At 38.2% G+C, this 13,370-nt stretch overlaps 1 protein-coding gene across 8 annotated transcripts in view; it reads right to left on the minus strand.

Moving 5' to 3' along the window:
- Positions 1–13,370, minus strand: part of LOC134212317 (serine/threonine-protein kinase 26) — a 234,433-nt gene that overhangs the window by 114,870 nt on the left and 106,193 nt on the right. For 3 of the 8 annotated variants that reach the window (XM_062690059.1, XM_062690058.1, XM_062690060.1), the window contains exon 1: positions 7,812–8,060. The exons of 4 other annotated variants lie outside the window; for them this stretch is intronic. The gene's annotated coding sequence lies outside the window, so the exon portion shown is untranslated. Of the gene's footprint in view, positions 1–7,811; positions 8,061–13,370 lie in introns of those variants that run through there. One more of the 8 variants, XM_062690061.1, reaches the window with a different exon arrangement.

Raw genomic sequence — 13,370 nt, forward strand, 5'->3', positions numbered from 1 at the left:
GGGGCTCTCGAGCCTCTTGAAAGAAGGCTTCTGAGACTCCTGAAAGAAGGCCTTCGAGCCTCTTGAAAGGAAGCCTCTGAACCATTTGGAAGGAGGTCTATAAGGCTGTTGAAAGGAGGTTTCCGAATCTCTCGAAAGTAGGCTTCCGATACTCATTGAAGAGAAGCATCCAAGTCTCTTAAAATAGGCTTCTTAGCCTCTTGAAAGGAGGCTTTTGATTGATTTAAATTTTACATTAAATATCTTGGCTGTACATATGCACAGCACATGTTTCGAAATGGAAAAATTGATATAAAATTTGCGAAAAAGATTCCACGTGTCCCACCAAGACTCGAACTCTCAACCTCCTACTCTCTAGATAAGCGTGGTAACCCCTACACAATGTTACAAATACGGGAAAATAGGGACGAACTTTGTAAATTTAATTATGGATCTCTAACGGTCAATTTGTATTGGATGCGCATAGGCACTGGGCAGCCGATGCACGCGCGAGGCGCACCAGTGCGATGATTTATCTGAGTGCCGAGTAAACCTGCCGAGTAAACCACTGAAATGGAGCAGTGGAATGCGAGAAAAAAAGAAGAGAGCGATTGATGATTTTTGGGGGGAAAAGATGCTGTTGACCACATCAAGAGGCAGTTGATGTGAAGCGATAAAGCGAGTGGCATCAAAAAGGAAAGTTACCAATTCCTCCCCCAATAAACACGTTTTTAGCACGTTTTGCTAAATGGCAAGATTGATCTCTGTTAAGTTGCCGTGAATACCGTGGAACCATCGTAGCCAACCTGATCCGCCTGAGAGTCTCCGCCGCTTCCATATAAACAGTTCTGATTCCCGTGTTTAGTGGGCTGAGTTAGTCACTCCGTAACCCGTAACCGTAACCTCTGGTTGATACACCCGGCCGCCATCATACGTCCTACGACGCCATTTCACGGAACCGCCACCGTTGCGATAACCCTTCGAGATTACCACGCCCGCCGCCGGCGTTCTCCGACGTAATCACGCGGATTTCGATCCCGTCAACCCTCCGCTCGGCCGCCATTCTTTTTGTAAGAAGACGCCATCGCAGTTTTCCCGGCTTCCCCCCAATTTAACATCCTCGTGACCTCTCCGAAATACCGCCGAAAAAGTCAAGTTTATGCTACATTCGTCAATCGCCGTGACGCGACCCCGTTCAAGGCTCCCACCTCGCCGGTGGAAAACACCCGAAACCGGTCAAGTCCCCACAAGTTCCCGGAGTTCTCCCCGGCGGCCACATTCGACGATCGCCAAAATGCCTATTCCCGCCGCTTACATCGATGCCGAGTTGTCAACTGGCGGAAACCCAGGAAGAACCCGTGTATGAAGCTGAACAGACAAATAAAGTGCCGACTGACAGTGAGTAATTTGCGTAAGTTAGGTTCCCGAGATCCGAAAACTCTCTTACGTCCGTACGCCCTAAGACCCGGAATCCCACAAGAGGTCTCGAGCACCCACTCCAAAGACTGCCGTTGGCTCAAGGCCAGCAGTCTGGGGTTTGCTGCCGGTCTCCCTCCGAAATCGAGCTTTGGTATTTTCGTACGGCCAAGTTAACGAATAATATGCAATTAATTGTTTACATTAAAGATTTTCAAATGTTGTGCCTTCATCGTTTTGATTAGCTAAACGTTGATTTACTGATCCCCATGCATATTATGTACGGCACACAGTCTTAGATTCAAAAGTAAAATAATTATCAGTACTTTATCAATGAGTTTTTATTGGAATTGTAATGCATCCGCCATTATGCATTTTTGTCCAAGGTACCCCCAGGGGTACATGTACTTCAGGTTGAGAACCACTGATATAAATAAATCTCTTGGTATAAAGTTCTAATTGAGTAGAAAAAGCATGCAAAATTTAAACAAAATCGATCAATCACCATCAAATCCATCGTTTTTTTTATTTTGGCGATTTTTTTACATAATTTTTTAAGCACCGTTTTATCCCACATCCCCTTAATAAAAACTTTATTGGAAAGGAGGCCGCGCTTCTCGTGAACTAGTTCTCAACTTCTTTCTCTACAATATATAACAATTGAATGAGATAAAAATAAATTCAATCGTGATAACAACAACACATAGAACCTTTGTAATGTCAATTGGTCGCACAAACCATTTGGTCGACATTCATTTGACCGAAGATGTCAATAGGCAGGCATTGTGCAGAAGATTGGTCGATTGGCTTAATAGGAAAAGTTGTTTGGCCGAAAATGCTGAAAAAGTTGTTTGGCCGAAAATGCTGTTTAGCCGAAATGACGGTTTGGTAGAAAGGGCCACGGAATATATAAGACCGGAAATGTCATTTGGCCGAATGGGACATACGAGCGTAAATGTCGTTTGCTGAACGGGTGTGTGTGCGAAGCGAATAATAACAATTGAGAAGTGTAAAGTGAGAAATGAGAAGAGAGATGAAAATTAAAAGTGAGAAGTAAAACGTCAACTTAGTACCATTGTCTTTTCCCTCCTTTCTTCTCACTGTGAAACTCTCACCCTTCACTAATCACTCCTCACTTCTCACTAGAATGGTAAGTGATAAATGAGAAAGGATAAATGAGACGTCCCACATCTAATTTCTTACTTCTCGCAGTAAGAAGTTAGCATGAGAAGTAAGAAGTAACAAATGAGAAGTAAGAAAAAGTTACATGATAAGTAAGCAGTGAGACATGAAATGTGAGAAATGAAACATATTATTTCTCATGAGAAGTAAGAAGTGACACATCTCACTTTTTACTTTTTACTACTCATTTTTCACTCCTCATTCTTTACTAATCACCTTTCATTTCTTTCCACAGTGAGAAGCGATAAATGAAGAATAAGAAGTAAAAAGTGAGACGTCTTACTTCTTACTCTTCATTTCGCACTTTTCACTTCTCACTTCCTTATTATAGTGAATAATCTTCATACTTTTCACATTCACAATTGTTTGACCCTTTTGCGATATATGCCCTGTTCCGTAAACGACATTTACGGTCGTATGATCCATTCCGCCAAATGACACTTTCTGCCAAACAATCTTTTCGTCCGAATGCTGGTGAGTCAATCCAATAAGGTTGGTGTTTTGGCTGACGATTGTTACAGGGGCAAGGATTGCAGAGTTTGCACTCAATTGATACCAAACAATAATGGACGAGAGAATAAACTTCTCTCAATTATAACAAGTCATGAAAACAAGTTTATCGCAACCTGATACAAGTGCGAAAAACAGCCCAATTCGACAAACTGTGACAAAACGTTTTTTTCTTACTCAATTGTCATTGGGGATTATCATTTTCTTGGCTTACTGTTTAAGGACAAGCCCCCCGGAATCCAAAACAAAAAGCGTTTTCAAGGGCACCCAACTCAATCTGGAAGCAACTCACAACTATCATTTTTGTTATTCTAGCTTTGCTGCGTCGCAACATGCGTGAAATAATAAAAATGACAGTTATGCGGGGCCCTCCTTAGCCGTGCGGTAAGACGCGCGGCTACAAAACAATACCATGCTGAGGGTGGCTGGGTTCGATTCCCGGTGACGGTCTAGGCAATTTTCGGATTGGAAATTGTTTCGACTTCCCTGGGCATAAAAGTATCATCGTGTTAGCCTCATGATATACGAATGCAAAATTGGTAAACTGGCGTAGAAACCTCGCAGTTAATAACTGTGGAAGTGCTTTATGAACACTAAGCTGCGAGGCGGCTCTGTCCCAGTGTGGAGATGTAATGCCAATAAGAAGAAGAAGAAGAAGACAGTTATGCGTTGCTTCCATTTTGAATGGGGTGCCCTTGAAAACGCAAAATAATAAATGGTCAATTTTTCCTTGTTAGATTTTTCCTTTCTCTTTAGGTTCAAAGGTCTCCAAGAAACGTGCGGAAGATGTTTCAAAGCAATTCAGAAAAATTTCCTTTGGGAATTATGGAGAATTTCTTGTGAAATATCAAAAGAATTTCTTGTGTGGATTCAGAATTTTTTCCGTGGAAATTCAGAGTAATTAAAAAAAAAATTCAAAAAAACATTCCATCCAAGTAACAGTTATGGTTTTATAACGCTCTTGGAGACAGCGATTTACTTTTCAAGTATGCTATAAAACCACAATAAATGTATCGATGTTATTAGGACGTGGACGTGGAAAGGATTTCCGTAAAAATTCTGAAAAATTTCACTTAATTTTTTAAAAACCAGATCCTGTTCGAAAAGATTAAAAAAAATCCCGAAAAATTTCAGATTAATATCACTTGCAAACTTAAAAGATTTTTCTGTGAAAATTCAGAATATTTTGAATAAAATGAAGTTGAGATTCAAAAAAAAAAAATCGAAGTAATGAAATTCAAGGAAATTTTATCATAAATTCCCAGTAAAATTTAAAAAAAAATCTCAGGGTTAACTCAGAAAAGATACCCATATGCACGGTGTGTCTATGGGGAAACATTATTTTTCAAAAATCAGTATCTCTGAAACACCCACCACGTGAAAGTAGATGCTCTCCTCTTTCATATAGTGGGTAAACTAAAATGTTCTATCGGGGGATCTAGAACAATTTTTATTATTTTCACTATTTTTGGTGCAAATTCCATAGAAATCTCAAATTATAGCCGATTTAACCCCCCCAAAAATGTATGAAAAAATGACCCCCGATATAACATTTTAAAAATGCACCTACGTGAAAGAGGAAAACCTATACTTTCGTGTTGTGAGTGTTTTAGAGATACTGATTTTTTGAAAATAAGCCTCTTCGGACAAACACACCGTGTATGAATTTCGTTGGGATAAAGAAAACAAAAACCAGAAAAAAGTAGAAGATTGTATCAAAGACACCCATTCCATTTTTTTAATTGATTTTTTTATATTCCACCATCTTCCACCAACAGAGCTTCTTATACGCAATTACCTTCCCAAGTATTCAAGTATCGATGGGCGTTCCGGCTTCCCGATCTTGACATCCATGGATCGAACCCAGTCTGCTGTACTTTTTTTTTAATGAAAATCATCATTCATAAGGCAACATATTGAAATTCATATCGATTCCTTGTGGCAAATCTTCATACGGCGTTCGAATGAAAATCATACGTCCATTTTGCTCAGTCTAGAATTACGTGTAGTACGATAGTGGATACGAAATTCGATCATAAACATTTTGTGCATGTTCATGCCGGGTCCCTAATAGCTGAAATGTAGGCAATTTACTGTAAAAGTGAAGTTTCACCGATTGGCAAAATTAAATTTTTCATTTCAATGCATTGTTTTTTCAATTGTTTTTTAATATCTTAGTGAGTTTACCGGTTAATACCAAAATCTCCAGAATCCGTTGAAAAACGGCTGAGTTATTGGTTCTTACTTCCTGACCTGGTTCTTTGGAATGACGCCCTAACTTACTAAAGGACGTAATTCTACGTAAAAAAAATCCATGAAAAATTAACATACAGGGTGGCCACTGAAATTCGATTTTCAAATTCCCGGTTTTTTCCCGCTTTTCCCGGTAATTTTTGTCAAATTTTCCCGGTTTTAATTTAACTTGAAAAAAATCAGGGAGATAGTTTTTATACTTTAACTAGATATTTTATTGTCTGACCAAACTGGAGGTCAGTTTTGAATCGAAGCAACTGTTAATGAATTATTGGCAGTGGCTGATATTCTACCCGCCGCTTCTTCATCAAGGCGCTATCGTATATATGAGCAAACAGTCAGCATGAGTTAACCGCCAGAAATTTGTATGGCGAAAGACATCTAACGCGGGTTTTCTCAAAATTAGTAACTTTTCATGAAAAACTATTTGGTACCGGTTATGTAGGAAGGTGTCCGCTTCTACGCCTATCAAATATTTTTTTCGATGAAGGTGCTTAATTTTAAGGAATCGAACCTTAGATGCCATTCGCCATACTGATTTCAGAAAGTTAACTCCTAGTGTGTCGCTGTAAGCACGCTCAAAGCAGGCGATTCATTTGCAACGAACCTTTGAAATAGATACATTAAATTACCAACAACATGTTATGCGAAATTGTATTTTATCAAAAGGCACACTGAAATTGTGCGCTTCGTTGCCATGCAGTTAGTGTTAACCGGCATTTCATCAATGTCGAATTTTAATTCTACAATGGCACTTAATTACAATGATTTAATTCTTTTCTTAGTTGCAAAACATTCGTATATTTTTCTTGGATGCACAACTTTCGTTAGTTTCTGACAGTGCCAATGGAAATTGTATACCAGTCTAGTGTGGTTCTTCCTTCTAAAAGCATAATGTTCACAGAAAGCAATTTAAACACATTTTAGGCAATCAAAACATATGTATTCGATTCGTAATTAATTCAACTCTACTATTTTTTAATTTCTAGAATTAATGTCTAGAAAGTAAATCTTGGATTTTTTATTGAAAACTTTGAACGTCCCCATTCAATATTAGTATATTGAAATGTTCTTAGCTTTGGAACTTATTTATTATTCCGTGTTACAAATCAGAAAACTATCTTAGAGTAGCTTTTTCACCGTCATAACCTTCTCTAATATTAGGTTAGTTGTGGAAAAATAGTAAACTAAAGATATTCTACTCTTTAGAATAGTACAGACTTATTCACGTAGTATTAAATAATTACAATTTTCAATGATTTGTAGAATTTTCAAATATAATTCCAAACTACTCTTGGACATGCCTTATAACAAAATATTTATGATATATGGCCAGGGCTCTACCAAATCACACCAAGCGCCAAAAAATTACTCATATTTTGCCCAAGTTTTTGTTTAACAGATTTAATTGATCACAAATCGTATAGGTCCAATACTGTAGGATATCCCTCAACACCATAACTGAAGTTATCCTACAACAAATGTACGCATGAATTGATTTGAAATAATTTCCGTTTTCCTTTCACGTACAAAATATCACAAATCAGTCAAAAAGCCGCTTACTCGAAATTGGAATAAAAATGATCTAGAGACAATTGGATCTGAAAAAAAAACTACTTATTTTTTATACCTCACACATTATGTACTAAAATCAAATAACTCAATTAGAATGCGATTGAAGAATGAATATCGCCTTTTTATATCAACTTCATTAAAAACTTTGAAGAATTTTGAATGTAAGTTATCAAACATTTATTTTTTCCCGGTTCATGTTCTGAATTCCCGGTTTTTCCCGCTTTTTTTCCCGGTGACTTCAATTTCCCGTCTTTTTCCCGCTTTTCCCGTTTTTCCCGGTTCGGTGGCCACCCTGAACATAACTGCATGGTGACCATTAGCAATAGAAATATATAAGTTTAACAACTGCTAAGGCGACACTCAACATCTTCGCTAAGAGTCCAGTTAACCTTGAGAGTAAATGTTTTTGATTGCCAATCCGGCGACAGTAGATTTCGATTATCAATATATTTTCGTTGGAGAAAAAATCCCGGTTCTCTGAAGTTTAAATTTGATGATGGATAGCATTTCAATTGATAGCTTTAATATTAGCACTGTGAGTAAAATTCCGCAAAATTGTTTTCGATGAAATGGTATACACAATCGCTCCAACTATCCGTCGATGAGAGCCACCGGCGAAGATCCGCTACGTCCGCCTTGCATTGCTGGATGCAGGCATAAATCGTTCCCACAATTATCACACGTTGTTGGCGGGTTAGCGAGCCCAATACGGTTTATCTCTTCCATCGACACCGGATCCCTCCCCATCAACAATGCATCACCACCTCACACCACCTTTGACTTTTCGATCAACAAGGCGCATTACAATTCTTCCATCCACACACCATATCACTGTCGACAAATCACACAATCAATAGCACAATAAACTCAATTGGTTTTCCAAATCTGAATCTCACCATTCACCAGCCCCAGAGCTGAAGTAAAGTACCGTTCAACCGTCCCAAAATGTCAACGCGCAAATCGAGTGCAAGCAACGAAACCGTTCCAGCAATCAACTAATCGATTCACCCAAACCCTACTTTTACAGTTCGCGGCCCAAAAACCCTACGATTGCCGAAGAAGCGTTAGATCGCGCGTATGCTCGCTCGCTCGCATAGCCACTCAGCGTTCCCGTCTCGCTGAACGTCCGACTCGAAACTGAACTCGTCAGACACCACAAAACGAATACATATTTTTCCATTAATTTTACAAAATACACTTTATAATTGGTTATCTCTTTCCAGCGGAGCCAGTCGATCGCGCGCCGTATTTTTTCGACTCCACACGGTATACTACAAACGGATACGGCGGGCGCGGAATAGTTGATGATTTGCGTTCTTGCTCACTCGCTCGCGCTGCTGCCCCGTGCATACTGAACCGAGAGCCGCCCCGCGCGGTGTTGTTGTGCACTACTACTCCGTTTTCGCTTAGCTCCTACGCCAAGGTGTGCGAGCACGCGGCGCAGTATAGCTCTGCAGTACCTGTGTGGTTGCGCGGCCTGGCCAGAGAGCGAAGGCCCCGTTGGCTTTTCGTCATGATCATCATCGCCGTCGTCGTCGTCGTCATCAACATCATCATCGTATCGACTCAACCCTGCGCAGACGTTCGTTTATATAGCTGTTGATACTTATGCTGCCATCCAAGCCCACAACTTTGTGTGGGGGTGGTCAGGTTCTCATAGATATGGTTGAATGGGAATCAGTCAGTAGAACATTGAGGATAAAGGAAGTAAAAACAAATAATATTCTACAGATCAGTAGCTTTGAAGTACTAGCAGATCTACTGAACCGCAGCACTTTCAAAGCCGGGTGAAGTATTGCAAACGGTTCCAGTTACTTACTCATGAATATCGCTTGAGTACTTTTTTATGTTTACACAAGTTGGGTACGTACCTGAAATAGATGAAAAAAGCATGTTAGACGCATTGGAGATAATTTATTGCCATATTTTTATCTACAATTATTTTTTTATATTTTGGGAAAATAAATAAGTATTTAATTAGTATTTAAGCGCAACAAGCGAGTAGAAGTAAGCACCGTAGTAAATGTAACTAGATAAGTACCTAGATAAATTAATATACCTACGCATAGTATAAATAGTGTAAGCTGCGATCATTTTCGACCTTACTGTTGAGGTCGAGATACGTATCTGTCAAGATACAATTAAGTGGTGGAATTCAATGGGATTGTATTAACTCGTCTTATGACAAGTGAAGACATTCAAAATAATTTTCTTATCTAATTGGTGGAATTAAATGGAGAGTACTTAACTCGTCTTAGACGGTTGAATACATTCCACTAAAAAGAGCCTAAAATACTTTTTCTATTTAATTAATTCAAATATTCAAATTAGAAGATAGATGACATGGAATGTGAAGATATAATGAGCGCTTGTTTGAGAAACTGGATTCATTCTTCTTTGTTTTTTTTACTTTGTTCTTGGCTCTGGGATTATTAAAACGTTTTCGACACACCCAATCGAATTAATGTATCACTTATCATTCAATCAGTGTTTATTTCCATATACAAATATTTTACTGTGCCTAGTTAGTTAGCCTAAGGTTACAATGCCCTCGGTGAGTTGCTATTGTTCAACTAAGTTTTTGAGCATTCTGTTCAAAGGAAAATGCCTTTCAGGAAAAAAAAAAGATGAATTCATTAGGTGTTGAAATCATGTCTGCATGTGTTGTTAATGCGTCGATTCCGATCAAATAAGGTGATTTTTCAGAAGGCCAATATGTACTGTTATCTATTTTATTAGCAATCATCTATGCCCCAAAAAATGACTTTAGTGATCAATGAAAACAGTTAGGGGGAATGACGGCTTTGGCAGGTTTTGTTCTATTATTGGCAGGGGTTTTTTATGTCTGACTATGCTCAAATTTGGCCTAAACATTCTTTACATATCAAAGAACATTGTGGCCAACTTTCATAAAATTTGGTCGACAAAAACCCCCCTGCCAATAATAGAACAAAACCTGCCAAAGCCGTCTTTCCCTCTACTTAATAATGACTTTCATATGTGTGTTATTCAAAATTAAAATTATAACGACTTTTCAATATGAGTTAAAATTTATTCGTAGGACCCCAACAATAGCTTGGATGTAGAGATGGCTTTTTTGGCCATATATTACCCCTTCTTTGAAAGCGTTTAAAGGTCATGGGAAATTTCATCAATTTTATTGATTTTTTGTATTATTTAATGAAATTTTCCTTTTATTTTTGTATTGCTGTTTATTGTTTTTTTCGTGGAAAGTTTTTAATTTTTTTGTGAAAAAAATATTTATTTTGTGGAAAATTGTGATTGTTTATTGCTTATATTAATTTATTTATGGAAGTTTTGGATTTCGTGGATTTTGATTTCTTTATGGAAAAACAGTTTATTGCTTTAAAAGTCAACAGCTTTCACCCAACGAAAACCGCATGTTGATTAATCGTCCCAATAATTAGTAATCGATTTTAAGACAGGTTGCGAATCTTTAGTCATGATCGCTTAACTTCTGTATTTGTGTGTGCTATCCTTCGCGCCACGAGCAGCAATGTTGCCTGTTTATGAGTTATACAATCAGCTATAGAAAACCACGGTATAGATTAAATTCGATTACTAATTATTGGAACGATTAATTGAGATGCGGTTTTCACTGAGTGAAAGCTGTTGAGTATTCCTTTTAGCTATATAGGTTTTTTTTTAAAACATGCGCTTGATGGGGAAGCGCCATCAACAGTATAATGAAAACAAAAATCCCCATACTAATTTCCATGCAAACTTGAAACGGCTTGTGCTAAATCAGTTTTAATCCAAATGAGCTCAAATTTTCAGAGGACACTCAGAACATGGTAAAGAATCAGATGAGCACTGTGGAGCAAAATCTATTTTTTGAACCACCCTACTATACGCATTCTTCATCAACAACTGTTCTGATCAAGTGAGGTTGTGTAAGCTATTTGCCAGTCGGTCGTCAAGCTCAGACCCGACCGCATTGCGTACCAAGGATGTTAACGATCATTCAGTAATTTGCGTTCGATCATTTAGTAGGTTGTCAAAAAACCCATTCCAGCAGCTGAATCTCAAAATATGTTGTATGGTGGACTCCTAGTGCGAAGGCTTTTCTATAACTTTACTTAATGGTTCGTTATTAGAATTCAACTAATAACGGAGTTAGAGCGCTAATTGCAGTAACTCAAACTAAATGATTGGAATTTTGTTATCATTTAGTCTAAGGTACTGAAACTATAGCTATAACTCCGTTACTAGTGGAATTCAAACAACGAACCATCAGGCAGAGTTGTAGAAAAACCTTCGCACTAGAAGTCCACCATACAACATATTTTGAAATTCAGTTTCTGGAATGTGTTATTGACAAACTACTAAATGATCGAAGGCAAATTACTGAATGATCGTTAACATCCTTGGGCAAGAGCTTGAGAAATGGATTGTGAATTATTTGACTAGGCGTCCAATTTGGCAATCTCGAGCTCGTTCAGTAGCCGCTAGGTTGCGAAGGCCGACGGAGGTCCTTCGTAGCTTAGATGGTTAAACCACCAGTCAAGCATACTGTAGGGTCATGGGTTCGAGTCCCATCGAAGGGAAAGTGGTTACCTCCAATACATTTTCCAAATCAATATCTTCCACATAACGTACACATTCACATATGAGTTTTCATAACATTGTGAATTAACGTCCAAGTCGGGTGGTTTAATCCCCGGAAATAGGCAATTAACTTTGATTGAATTTCCTATTTTTTTATAAAAAAATTCTAATTCTTCATGCAAATTTAATTTTGCCTACATATCATGTATTTGAAATTGACGATCTATCTAAAAATCAGAAGGGTTATATACAAGATACGACTGCCCAACGTAAACTACGTAAAACAGATCATAAGATAATTGATAATCATAAGAGTGATTGAAATTTTGACTTCTGCGCTCCCTTATGCTTGAACGATAACATTTGCTGTTTTGGTTAACCTCCTACATTTTCAACTGAATTGGTTATAATATAACTGAGTACGAGCAGTTTGAAGTTTGTATGGAAATTACTATAGAAAACGCCCCGTATGTAAGAGATCGTTACGTGAGGCGGATCACCAACTATTCAGGGGAAGATCTCCCAGCGCCGGACACCTCCCAATACCGGACACTTCTTAAAACGACACTACTTGCAGAAGTCCCTCCTTCATCTTATTAACCTTTTGTCTGTGCTCTGGGGTCAATATGACCCCAGGCCACTTTGAGTGGCTGCCATTTTTTTAGTTTTCAACCGATTCTCCTAATTTTTGGTAGTTTGGTAAAACTCGCCGAGATCTGTCTCCTAGGTGCAAATTCGCTTGAAAAATCTTGAAAATATGCTCTACAGTGTCCTTTTTTCAAAAAACTTACGTTGTCTGTGCTCTGGGGTCAAATTGACCCCAAATTGAAATTGCTATAACTATTTTAATGTTTGGCCAATTTTGGATTTTTGGGGCTGTTTCGAAAGATAATTTAATCATCTTTCAGGTCATTACCAATGATTGACTATAGGTGGGCGGGTACATCGCGGGGAGGGGTTTTCGTAAAAAAAGGTACAAAACAGTGATTTTTCATGCTTATTTTATTATATCTGAAAATAATACCTATTTAGAACTGCACTTTTTCAAAAAGGTTATGCAGGAAGGCGTCTGCTTTGACATGAGGCATTGATTAGTTTGGTGCTTGGTCGCTAGGTGGCGGTATATTTGAATTCATTATTTTAGACTACACAAGTAACTCCGATATATGGAATTTTCTTCATTGTAAATATTCTTATCGCACAATTTTGAAGTTTGTAAAGATGACGTCTGTAACAAAGTTCGTCTGGTGGGAATAGACTGTCATGTGACGGAATAAATAATAAGGAAGTTTACAAATAGGCGGCGCTAGTGTACTTGCAATATTCTTGCATATATGAAATATTGCTTTAGCTTGAGATCCCTCATACCTACACCCAAGTTGTATTCGGCAACATTGTTCAGGATGTCTAGCACTACAAAGCGGTGCTCAATGTAATGAGCACTTCTTCCCATTTTTTAATTTGTGCGATAAGAATATTTACACTGAGGAGAATTCTATATATCGGAATATCTTGAGTAGTCTAAAATAATGAATTCAAATATACCAAAACCTGGCGGCCGAGTTCTAAACTTATCAACGCCTCATGCCAAAGCACATGCCTTCCTGCATAGCCTTTTTAAAAAAGTTGCAGTTCAAAATGGGTAGGATTTACGGATATAAGTAAAATAATCATGAAAAATCACTGTTTTTGTACCCTTGTTCACTAAAACCCCTCCCCGCAATGTATCCGCCCACCTATAGTCAATTTGGGGTCAATTTGACCCCAGAGCACAGACAACGTAAGTTTTTTTGAGCACAGACAGAAGGTTAAGTACAAAAGGAAGCTATTGAACAGGCTTCTAACGGTAAGGAATATCAGATCTTCATGTGATAAACTTTGTACAA

Source organism: Armigeres subalbatus, chromosome 2, assembly GCF_024139115.2.
Source record: "Armigeres subalbatus isolate Guangzhou_Male chromosome 2, GZ_Asu_2, whole genome shotgun sequence".
NCBI lineage: Eukaryota > Metazoa > Arthropoda > Insecta > Diptera > Culicidae > Armigeres > Armigeres subalbatus.